The sequence below is a fragment of the Nesoenas mayeri genome (genome assembly GCF_963082525.1).
Source record: "Nesoenas mayeri genome assembly, chromosome: 29".
In the NCBI taxonomy this organism is placed as follows: Eukaryota; Metazoa; Chordata; class Aves; order Columbiformes; family Columbidae; genus Nesoenas; species Nesoenas mayeri.
The window spans coordinates 3,485,310-3,498,550 of record NC_137561.1 but is presented as its reverse complement, the minus strand read 5'-3'; positions in this window follow the sequence as shown (position 1 = coordinate 3,498,550).

The following is a 13,241-nucleotide window of genomic DNA, read 5'->3' as shown; positions in this document are numbered from 1 at the left end:
TGTGACACACATGCAGTCCAATGGGATTTTTACACACACCCTGTCCAGGGGGGTTTGTGACACGCACGGTTTCCAGGGTGATTGTGACACACGCTGTCCAACTGGGTTTGTGACACACACGCTGTGCAACGGGATTTCTTACACACCCTCTGTCGAATGGGAATTGTGACACAGACAGTGTTCAATGGGGTTGTGACATACACACTGTCCAATGTGGTTTGTGACACACACCCTGTGCAAGGGGGTTTGTGACACACACAATGTCCAACAGGGTTTGTGACATGGACGCTGTCCAATGAGGTTTATGTCACACACACTGTCCAATGGCGGTTGTGACACACACTCTGTCCAGGAGCGTTTGTGACACAAACGGTGTCCAGGGGTGTTTGTGACACACACCCTGTCCAATGGGGATTGTGACACACAGGCGATCCAATGGGGTTTGTGACACACACGCTGTCCAGGGGTATTTTGTACACACAAAGTTTCCAGGGGGTTTGTGACACACACGCTGTCCAATGGGGTTTGTGACACACGCACTGTCAAATGGGGTTTCTGACACACATCCTGTTCAGAAACGTTTGTGAGACAAACGGTGTCTAGGGGTGTTTGTGACACACACCCTGTCCAATGGGGTTTGTGAACACACACGCTGTCCAAAGGGGTTTGTGACAAACAGGCGCTCGAATCGGTTTTGAGACACACACACTGTCCAATGGGGTTTGTGACACAAAAGCTGTCCAGAGGTGTTTGTAACACAAACACTGTCCAAGGGGGATTGTGACACACATGCTGTCCCATGGTGTTTGTGACACACACAATGTCCAATGGGGTTTGTAACATGCACGCTGTCCAGTGGGGTTTTTGTCACACATGCTGTCCAACGAAGTTTGTGACACATACCCTGTCCAGGGGCATTTGTGACACACACGGTGTCCAGGGGTGTTTCTGACAGACACCTTGTGCAATGGGGTTTGTGACACACACAGTGTCCAATGGGGTTTGTCACACACACCCTGTCCAGGGGCGACTGTAACACAAACGGTGTCCAGGGGTGTTTGTGAAAAACACACTGTACAGGGGTGGTTGTGAAACACGCTGTCCAATGGGGTTTGTGACACACACCATGTCCAATGGGGTTTGTGAAACACAGGCTGTCCAATCGGTTTTGCGACACACACACTGTCCAATGGGGTTTGTTACACACACTCTGTCCAGGGACGTTACTGACACAAATGTTGTCCAGGGGTGTTTGTGACACACATCCTGTCCAATGGGGTTTGTGACACACAGGCTGTCCAATGGGGTTTGTGACACACACAAACTCCACCACGGTTTGTAACACACACCTTGTTCAGGGACGTTTGTTACACACACACTGTCCAAAAGGGCTTGTGACACACACGCTGTCCAATGGGGCTTGTGACACACACAGTGTGCAATGGGGTTTGTGACACACACAGTGTCCAATGTGGTTTTCACACACCCTGTCCAGGGGCGATTGTAACACAAACGGTGTCCAGGGATGTTTGTGAAAAACACACTGTCCAGGGGGGTTTGTGACACACACACTGTCCAGGGAGGGTTTTGACATACACTGCCCAATGGTGTTTCTGACACTCACGCTGTCCAGTGGGGTTTGTGACACAAACACTGTCAAATCAGGTTTGTGACTCACAAACTGTCCACGGGGAGTTGTGACACACACGCTGTCCAGGGCTTTGTGACACACACCCTGTACAATGGGGTTTGTGACACACGCTGTCCAATGGGGTTTGTGAAACACAGGCTGTCCAATGGGGTTTGTTAGATACGCCCTGTCCAATGGGGTTTGTGACACACACGCTGTGCTATGGGGTTTGTGACACACACGCTGTCCAGGGGCGTTTGTGACACACACGGTGTCCAGGGGTGTTTGTGACACACACGATGCCCAATGGGGTTATTGACACACATCCTGTAAAGAAACGTTTGTGACACAAATAGTGTCCAGGGGTGTTTGTGACACACACATTCTCCAATGGAGTTTGTGACACACACACTCTCCAATTGTGACAGACATCCTGTCCAGGGGCCGTTCTTACACACATGGTGTCCAGTTGTGTTTGTGACACACACCCAGTCCAATGGGGTTTGTGAGACAGACGCTGTCCAATGGGGTTTGTGACACACACGCTCTTCAATGGGGTTTGTGACACACACCCAGTCCAATGGGGTTTGTGACACACACACTGTCCAATGGGGTTAGTGACACATACGCTCTTCAATGGGGTTTGTGACACACACACTGTCCAATGGGGTTAGTGACACACACACTGTCCAATGGGGTTTGTGACAAACACTCTGTTCAATGGGGTTTGTTACACACATACTGCCCATGGAGGTTTGTGACACACACGCTGTCCAATGGGGTTGGTGACACACATGCTGTCCAATGGGTTTGTGACACACAGGCTGTCCAGGGGCGTTTGTAGACACACACGCTGTCCAGGGGTGTTTGTGACACACAAACTGTCCATAGGGTGTTTGTGACACTAACGCTGTCCAATGAGCTTTGTGAAACACACACTGTCCAATGGGGTTTGTGACAAACATGCTGTCCAGGGGGGTTTTTTAAACACGCTGTCCAATGGGGTTTGTGACAGACACGCTGTCCAGGGCCGTTTGTGACACAAACGGTGTCCAGGGGTTTTTGTGAAAAACACTCTGTCCAATGAGGTTTGTGACACACACACTCTCCAATGGGGTTTGTGACACACACGCTGTCCAATGGGGTTTGCGACACACCCTGTCCAGGGGCGTTTGTTACACAAACGGTGTCCAGGGGTGTTTGTGACACAAAACCCTTCCAATGGAGTTTGTGACACACACGCTCTCCAGGGCTGTTTTAGACACACATAGATTCCAGTGGGGGTTGTGACAAACGCATTCCAATGGGGTTTGTGACACACACGCTGTCCAATGGTGTTTGTACCACACACAGTGTCCAATGGGCTTTGTGATACACACACTGTCCGGGGCGGGCTGTGACACACAGGCTGTCCAATGCAGTTTGTGACACACATGCTGTCCAAAGGGGTTTGTGACACACACACAGTCCAATGGGGTTTGTGACACACACACTCTGCAATGGGGTTTGTGACACACACGCTGTCCAGGGGCATTTGTGACACAAACGGCGTCCAGGGGTGTTTGTGACACACACACACACACATACAATGGGGTTTGGAAAACAACGACTGTCCAATGGATTTCTGACACACACGTTCTGCAATGGGGTTTGTGACATGCACACTGTCCAATGGGGTATTTGACAAACACCCTGTCCACGGGCGTTTGTGACACACACACTGTCCAGGGGTGTTTGTGACACACAGCCTTTCCAATGTGGTTTGTGACACACACGCTGTCTAATGGGTTTTGTGACACACATGCTGTGCAATGGGGTTTGTGACACACAGGCTGTCCAATGGGGTTTGTGAGACACACGCTGTCTAATGGGGTGTGTGACACACAGGCTGTCCAATGGCGTTTGGGACACACAGCCCTCCAGGGGTGTTTGTGACGTGCACAGTTTCCAAGGCGATTGTGACACACGCTGTCCAATTGGTTTTGTGGCACACACGATGCGCAATGGGATTTCTTACACACTCGCTGTCTAATGGGAATTGTGACACAGACAGTGTTCAATGGGGTTGTGACACACACGCTGGCCAGGGGCGTTTGTGACACACAACCTGTCCAGAGGTGTTTCTGACACAAACGGTGTCCAGGGGTGTTTGTGACACACAACCTGTCCAATGGGGTTTGTGTCACACACACTGTCCAATGGGGTTTGTGACACACACACTGTCCAGGGGCATTTGTGACTCAAACGGTGTCCAGGGTTGTTTGTGACACACACGCTGTCTAATGGGATTTGTGACACACACACTCTACAGTCGGGTTTGTGACACACGCTAAGTCCAGGGGCGTTTGTGACACAAAAGATGTCCGGGGGTGTTCGTTACACACAACCTGTACAATGGGGTCTGTGACACACACACTGTCCATTGGTTTTTCTGATACACAAGCTGTCCAGGGGGGTTTGAGACACACACACTGTCCAAAGGCGTTTGTGACACACACAAAGTGCAATGGGGCTTATGACACGCACTCTGTCCAGGGGTGTTTGTGACACACACCCTGTACAGGGGCGTTTGTGACACACACGCTGTCCAGGGGTGTTTGTGAAACACACCTTGTCCAATGGGGTTTCTGACACACACGGTGTCCAGGAATATTTTGGACACACACAGTTTCCAGGGGGGCTTGTGACACATGCTGTCCAATGGGGTTTGTGACACACATGCTGTCCAATGGGGTGTGTGATACACACACAATCCAATGGGGTTTGTGACAGACACGCTCTCCAATGGGGTTTGTGACACACACCCTGTCTAAGGGTGTTTGTGACACACACAGTGTCCAGGGGGGTTTGTGACACACAATGTCCAATGGGGTTCGTGACACACACACTGTCCAAAGGGGTTTGTGACACACAGGCTGTCCAGGGATATTTTGGACACACACAGTTTCCATGGGGGCTTGTGACACATGCTTTCCAATGGGGTTTGTGACACACACACTCTGCAATGGGGTTTGTGACACACACGCAGTCCAGGGCCTTTTGTGACACAAAAGGTGTCCAGGTGTGTTTGTGACACACAACCTGTCCAATGGGGTTTGTGACACACACGCTGTGCAATGGGGTTTGTGACACACACGCTGTCCAGGGGCGTTTGTGACACACACGTTGTCCAGAGGTGTTTGTGACACACACATTTTCCAGGGGCGGTTGTGGCACACGCTGTCCAATGGGGTTTGTGACACACACACTCTCCAATGGAGTTTGTGACACACACGCTGTCCAGGGGCGTTTCTGACATAAACGGCGTCCAGGGTGTATGTTACACACACCCTGTGCAATGGGGTTTGTGATACAATGGCTGTTCAATGGGTTTGTGACACACATGCTGTCCAATGGGGTTTGTGACACACCCTGTCCAGGGGCGTTTGTGACACAAACGGTGTCCAGGGCGTTTGTGACACAAAACCCTTCCAATGGAGTTTGTGACACACACGCTGTCCAATTGGGTTTGTGACACACACACTCTCCAATGAGGTTTGTGACACACACGCTGATCAGGGAGGGTTGTGACACACGCTGTCCAATGGGGTTTGTGACACACAGGCTGACCAATGGGTTTTGTGACACACACAATGTGCAATGGGGTTTGTGACACACATAAACTCCACCGCAGTTTGTAACACACACCTTGTCCAGGTACGTTTGTTATACACACACTGTCCAAAGGGGTTTGTGACACACACGCTGTCCAAGGGGGTTTCTGACACACACACTGTCCAAGGGGGTTTGTGACATAAATGCTGTCCAATGGGATCTGTGACACACAAAATTTGCAATGGGGTTTGTGAACACGCATTCTGTCCAGGGGTGTTTGTGACACACACCCTGTCCAATGGTGTTTATGACACACACGCTGTCCAATGGGGTTTGTGACACACGCAGTGTCCAATGGGCTTTGTGACTCACACGTTGTTCAATGGGGTTTGTGACATGCACACTGTCCAATGGGGTATGTGACAAACAACCTGTCCAGGGTTGTTTGTGACACACACACTGTCCAGGGGTGTTTGTGACACACAGCCTTTCCAATGGGGTTTGTGATACACATGCTGTCCAATGGGGTTTGTGACACATACACTGTCCAAAGGGGTTTGCGACACACGCTGTTCAGGGATATTTTGGACACACACAGTTTCCAGGGGGACTTGTGACACATGCTGTCCAATGGGGTTTGTGACACACATGCTGTCCAATGGGGTGTGTGATACACACACAATCCAATGGGGTTTGTGACAGACACGCTCTCCAATGGGGTTTGTGACACACACCCTGTCTAAGGGTGTTTGTGACACACACAGTGTCCAGGGGGGTTTGTGAAACACAATGTCCAATGGGGTTCGTGACACACACACTGTCCAAAGGGGTTTGTGACACACAGGCTGTCCAGGGATATTTTGGACACACACAGTTTCCAGGGGGGCTTGTGACACATGCTGTCCAATGGGGTTTGTGACACACACGCTGTCCAGGGGTATTTTGTACACACACAGTTTCCAGGGGATTTGTGACACACACGCTGTCCAATGGGGTTTGTGACACACGCACTGTCAAATACGGTTTGTGACACACATCCTGTGCAGAAACGTTTGTGAAACAAACGGTGTCCAGGGGTGTTTGTGATATACACCCTGTCCAATGGGGTTTGTGACACACACTCTGTCCAATGGTGTTTGTGACACACACAAAGTGCAATGGGGTTTATGACACGCACTCTGTCCAGGGGTGTTTGCGATACACACCCTGTACGCGGGCGTTTGTGACACACACGCTGTCCAGCGGTGTTTGTGACACACACCCTGTCCAATGGGGTTTGTGACACAGACGCTGTCCAATGGGGTTTGAGACACACACGATGTCTAGGGGCGTCTGTGACACAAATGGTGTCCAGGGGCGTTTGTGACACACACAAAGTGCAATGGGGTTTGTGACACACACCCAGTCCAGGGGCGTTTTTGACACAAAAGGTGTCCAGAGGTGTTTGTGACACATACCCTGTCCAATGGGGTTTGTGTCACACACGCTGTCCAATGGGGTTTGTGACAGACAGGCTGTCCAGGGGCATTTGTGACACACAACCTGCCCAGGAGCGTTTCTGACACAAACGGTGTCCAGGCGTGTTTGTGACACACACCCTTTACTATGGGGTTTGTGACACACAGGCTGTCCACTGGGGTTTGTGACACACACAATGTCAATGGGGTTGTGACATACACACTCTCCAATGGGGTTTGTGACACACGCTGTCCAGGGGCATTTGTGACACAAACGGTGTCCAAGGGTGTTTGTGACACACACACTGTCTAATGGGGTTTGTGACACACACACTCTACAGTGGGGTTTGTGACATACACTCAGTCCAGGGGCATTTGTGACACAAAAGATGTCCAGGGCTGTTTGTGACACACGAGCTGTACAACGGGGTCTGTGACACACACACTGTCCATTGGTTTTTCTGATACACACTCTGTCCAGGGGGGTTTGTGACACACACGCTGTCCAAAGGCGTTTGTGACACACACAAAGTGCAATGGGGTTTATGACACGCACTCTGTGCAGGGGTGTTTGCAATACACACCCTGTACGGGGGCGTTTGTGACACACACGTTGTCCAGGGGTGTTTGTGACACACACCCTGTCCAATGGGGTTTGTGACACAGACGCTGTCCAATGGGGTTTGAGACACACACGCTGTCTAATGGGGTTTCTGACACATACACTCTTCAATGGGGTTTGTGACACACACGCTGTCCAATGGGGTTTGAGACACACACGCTGTCTAATGGGGTTTCTGACACATACACTCTTCAATGGGGTTTGTGACACACACGCTGTCCAATGCCGTTTGTGACACACATGCTGTGCAATGGGGTTTGTGACACACAGGTAGTGCAATGGGGTTTGTGAGACACACGCTGTCCAATGGGGTTTGTGACACACAGGCTGTCCAATGGCATTTGTGAGACACACCCTGTCCAGGGGTGTTTGTGACACACCCAGTTTCCAGGTGGATTGTGACACACACGCTGTCCAAAGGGGTTTGTGACACACATGCAGTCCAATGGGATTTTTACACACACCTTGTCCAGGGGTGTTTGTGACACGCACAGTTTCCAGGGCGATTGTGACACACGCTGTCCAATTGGGTTTGTGACACACACGCTGTGCAATGGGATTTCTTACACACTCGCTGTCAAATGGGAATTGTGACACAAACAGTGTTCAATGGGGTTGTGACATACACACTGTCCAATGTGGTTTGTGACACACACCCTCTCCAAGGGGGTTTGTGACACACACAATGTCCAAAGGGTTTTTGACATGCACGCTGTCCAATGGGGTTTATGTCACACACACTGTCCAATGGCGGTTGTGACACACACCCTGTCCAGGAGTGTTTGTGACACAAACGGTGTCCAGGGGTGTTTGTGACACACACCCTGTCCAATGGGGATTGTGACACACAGGCTATCCAATGGGTTGTGTGACACACACGCTGTCCAGGGGTATTTTGTACACACACAGTTTCCAGGGGGTTTGTGACACAGACGCTGTCCAAAGGGGTTTGTGACACACACGATGTCCAGGGGCATTTGTGACACAAATGGTGTCCAGGGGCGTTTGTGACACACACACTCTCCAATGGGGTTTGTGACACACACCCAGTCCAGGGGTGTTTTTGACACAAAAGGTGTCCAGGGGTGTTTGTGACACATACCCTGTCCAATGGGGTTTGTGACAGACACGCTGTCCAGGGGCGTTTGTGACACACAACCTGTCCAGGGGCGTTTCTGACACAAACAGTGTCCAGGCGTGTTTGTGACACACAACCTGTCCAATGAGGTTTGTGTCACACACACTGTCCAATGGGGTTTGTGACACACAGGCTGTCCACTGGTGTTTGTGACACACACAGTGTCAATGGAGTTGTGACATACAGACTCTCCAATGGGGTTTGTGACACACACGCTGTCCAGGGGCATTTGTGACACACACGCTGTCTAATGGGGTTTGTGACACACACACTCTACAGTGGGGTTTGTGACACATGCTCAGTCCAGAGGCGTTTGTGACACACAACCTGTACAATGGGGTCTGTGACACACACACTGTTCATTGGTTTTTCTGATACACACATGCAGCAATGAGCTGGAGGAAGAGGAAAAGAGGGCTGAGGAGCAGGAAAGAGGATGAGAAGACAAAGAAAAGGCAGAGCCAGCTGGACAGGGAGGATACAGCGAGAGGGGATGGGGCTGGGAACAGGCAAGGAAGACAGAAAGACAAACAGGACAGAAAGACATCAAGAAGGAAAAGGGGCAGTAATCTGGACAGAAATGGAGAAAGAAGCAGCAGGGAAAGGGCAGACAGGCAGAAAGACAGAGAGGGAGCAGGAGAGAGAAAGAATAATAAGGGTTGGGGCAGGATAGAGATTGGGAAAAAATCCTGGGGTGGGCAGCCAGAGGAAGAGGGAGTAAAAAAGAAGAGGGGCAGGAATAGGCGCAGGGAGCAGGACAGAGGGATACAGTGAGAAATGATGGGGCACGGAGCGGGACAGAGCAACAGACAAGAATGATGACAAAGAGAAACCAGGGATGATGAGAACACAGAGGGGTGGAGACGGAGAGGGAGATACGAGAAACCCTGCACAGAGATTCAGAAGGGTGGGGGAATAGGTGAGGAAGCAGCAGAGGAACAGAGGGAGAAGAGATGAAGAGGAAGAAGGGCACAGCAGGAAAGAGGAGGGAGCAGGGAGGGACTGGGACACAAAACAGGGTGAAATGTCCCCAAAGGCCCAGGACTCACCGCACTTCCTGCTCTCTGCACTGCCAGGCAAGCTGTGGAGATCAGGCACTTCTGTCTGTGAGAAATGCAGTTGTGATTTGTGCTGAGATGTTTGATGTTTACAGATACAACCAAATGAGGCTCGGGCTCTGAACCTGCAAAAAGGAAAAGGTGGGTAAGTTCTACATAAAAATTTTGAAACTTGTTTATGAGGTTATATTGATAGAGGGAGCTAACATTTTCAGGGTTAACCAACCACATAGTAAGGTCCTACTAACGAACTAACACCCAGCGCTGTTTTGCTTGTGGTCTAACGAACAAGTGTTTAAGGAATACAATTAAGGAATTGAATTAAACGTTGTTTATCCATAGAAAAAGCCTAAGTTATTTATTTCATTGCTTTACAACAAGTGATTGAATCTGCTATAGAAAAGTTCAACCCCCTCCTCTATAGCAAAGGACAAAAGAAAGTATGGATTTTTGTTGCATCTAATCCATAATGCAAGTACCAATTAAAACGTGTCTGCTGGAGTGGATATCCTGGACACGAACAGGCAGGTTCCTGGTGTTGTGCCCATGGTGATTCATCCACTGTGGCCGTGGGTGTCAGGCCTTGATACAACAGACACAAAACCTTGGGAGAGAGGTGATCACAGTAAAACGCTTAAGGATAATGAGCTAGCACACTTGATTTAGTCTTTATTTAAAAATACACACGGCTGCTGTCTTTTTCCAGTTTAGCTACGATGGGCTCCAATATCTCTATTAATTCTAACTACAACACGTGACAAAAATTAAGGGGGGAAAGCTTTGTTTTTACAACGGTAAATACAGTCTAAATCGTAATTTGGGAAACAGATAAAGGGGTGTAGCAGATGAGGCACAGACTCTCTTTAAGATGCAGAGAGACATTTAATACAAACTCAAGTTTGCATTTGAAACATCGCGGACCTCTGTCCTTGATGTACCGATCCTGTATCAATCCCTCTGTCCCTGATGTACCCACCGCGTATCAATCCCTCTGTCCCTGATGTACCCACCGCGTATCAATCCCTCTGTCCCTGATGATTCATGTCCCACACAGTCCTTGCTGCTTGTGTTGTTCCACCAGCGCTTGTTCTCACACTGTGACTCTTGCAATTTCTCACGGGCCTGATGTCACAACCCTGCCACATCTCCCCTTCTTTGTTTAACAATTGCAGCCACAGCAGCGTGTAACTGCACAGCCATTGCACCATTAAAGCTTTTTTCAACCATTCGTTGTGCACAAGAGAAGACACATGGTACACAATCAATAAGTACAGACTCCACATACAAACATTCTAAGCAGCAGGTTAAAGGGCCGTGTCTTGCAATTTTTGTGGCACCCATAACTGTTACAGAATCGCTACTTAATATTCCCTGCATAGTGTTTAACACAGAATAATGAGCTCCCAGTCAACTAAGAATTCTATTTCTCTGTTCTCCAAGTCAGGATCTATATTAATATATTTCTGAGCTGTCGGTTTAAGACCGTGTAAAAACTCAGTGGGAGACTCCTCACAATCCTGTTTAATCTCAGAAGGTTTTGGCATATTTACAGCTTTAGGCGCAGCGTGTCTAATCCCGTATAAAATGCACTGGCGATACCAATGCAGCCTGTGCCCCGATATAAGGATATCAGGATCCCACCCTGGACTGACCGAGGGACAATTTTGATCTCATGTTCTCTGTGTATTCTACACCAATAGCTGTTCTTCAACAAACCTTTTACTGGTTTGCATTTCTTTCCCTGATTATCCTTTTTCAAAACAAATGGATCTGAAGAGGATAAAGACAATGCATATGTAACATTATATATTGTGTAATATGCCTTATGTAATAGGCAATATATGATTTAAAATAGATATCTTACTACATATTACATGCAGCACATTACTATACTACAGATCTCAAAGTATACCCACCTAGACCTGTGAAGCATATTAATATTATTTACAGTGGCCACCATTAATTACAATATTCAATCAGATTCTCCCTGGTTGACGCCCTGTTGAACAGCAAACGATCCTTTTCCAATGTCAGAAAACACAGCCTGGGGGGGATTTCTCACGAATCCTCCTGCCGATTGTCCACTACCTACTTCACAATCACAATAACAGACAATTGGTGAACCCTAAGTACTGGACTATAAAATCCCCCAAGACACAAGTAACAACAACAACAAACCACTAAAGCCAGAAACAATTATACAATTGCTAAGGCACAAACAGCAAAATCATTAAAGGTACCTTTATCAAATTGCTGTTCCCTCGTTTTTCTCTTTATTGTTTTCTCATTTTCCTCTTTAATTTTGTATTTCTTTCTTTTTTTAAGTTACCCAGTTTACCAAAATGCGCAGACGCGAATGCGCAGACCCAACGCGCTGCTGTCGCGCACGTCTCGCGCAGGCAGCGTGCCAACGCAACCAGACAATGAAAGTGCCTTATCTCATTGATGGGGTTTTACCCGCGTCCCGAGCTGGTCCGAGGAGCTGTGGTCCCTTCCAGGAATTCCCCGGTGCCGGCACAAGGTCCCAGAGATCCTGGGATCCACGGGAGGTCAGGCAGATTATCCCATCCTCGTCGCCAGAAATGATACCGAAAAGTCGTCAAACAGACTCTTTAACACTGTTTTGAAAGTGTTAAAAAGCAGGCACTTCTATTACAGCGCGCTGGGGGATCGCTCCTCTAATCGAGTGTGCGTTCCGCTCTCCTCTGGTTTTACAGATCGTGGAACTCCTCAAACAGCAAAACATGCCAACCAATGTTACAGACGTCTCGTGCTCTTTCACCAGCGTGTGCAGCAGCAACGAGAAATCTGGAATGAGTGTCTACAGAAACACGTACGTATTTACCCAATTCAGAACAATGCGTTACATCCGCTGGCCGTACTTCATTGGCAGTAACCCCTCCTGGATTAACACCCTCTGTGGATGGCGCGGGTGCCAACTGTTGGCAATCAGGGCAGGACATAAGAACGCTCCTGGCCTGATCCACTGTCATTTGAAGTTGTCGTTTTAACGCCTTTGCACTCTGGTGAAAGAATTTATGTGATCATTTAGCTTGCTCCAAGGCTTTAGGCACAGTGAGCGGCACAGCTCGTGCATCGGCCCTCCTACTGCCTTCCGCAAGTGGTCCTGGAAGGGCCACTGCGAGAGCGGGTGTGCATTGCATAATACCTATGATGTCTATGATTTATTAGAAACCATAGCATTCTCAATTCAGCCATCAAAAGAGGATTATCCTCTTCCTTAAGAAAAGAAGCTTCCAGGCCGTTAAGTATGCCAGCCGCATAATATGAGCCAGTTACAACATTCAAAGGCTTGTTACAGAACACCTCAAAGCGATCCTAACAGCTGTCAGCTCAAGAACTTGTTTGACTCTTGGTCTCTTTTTCTACCTTGTGTTTGCAGCACTGGGTATCTGAGTTTAGCCATGTAATTACAACTTTATGTGAGCGACCAGAGGCATCAGTAAATAGAGTCTTGTCGCTTACTGGTCGTTGCTGACAGCAGCATGTATTGCGAATTCTCCTTCGTTGTAGGAAGAAATATACCTTCAGGTCTACCCCATACATAGCATATAAACGTTCTCTGCCTTTAATTATCGGTTTTGCATACATTTCTTTTATTATCCAAACTGTTTTCATTGGTGTGTGAGCTAGAAAAACCCATACGGCCACAGTCACCTTTCTCCCTCCTTGAGCTCTCCTGACCTGCGGTTCCACCACTGGTGTCTTCTTTCTTGATCCC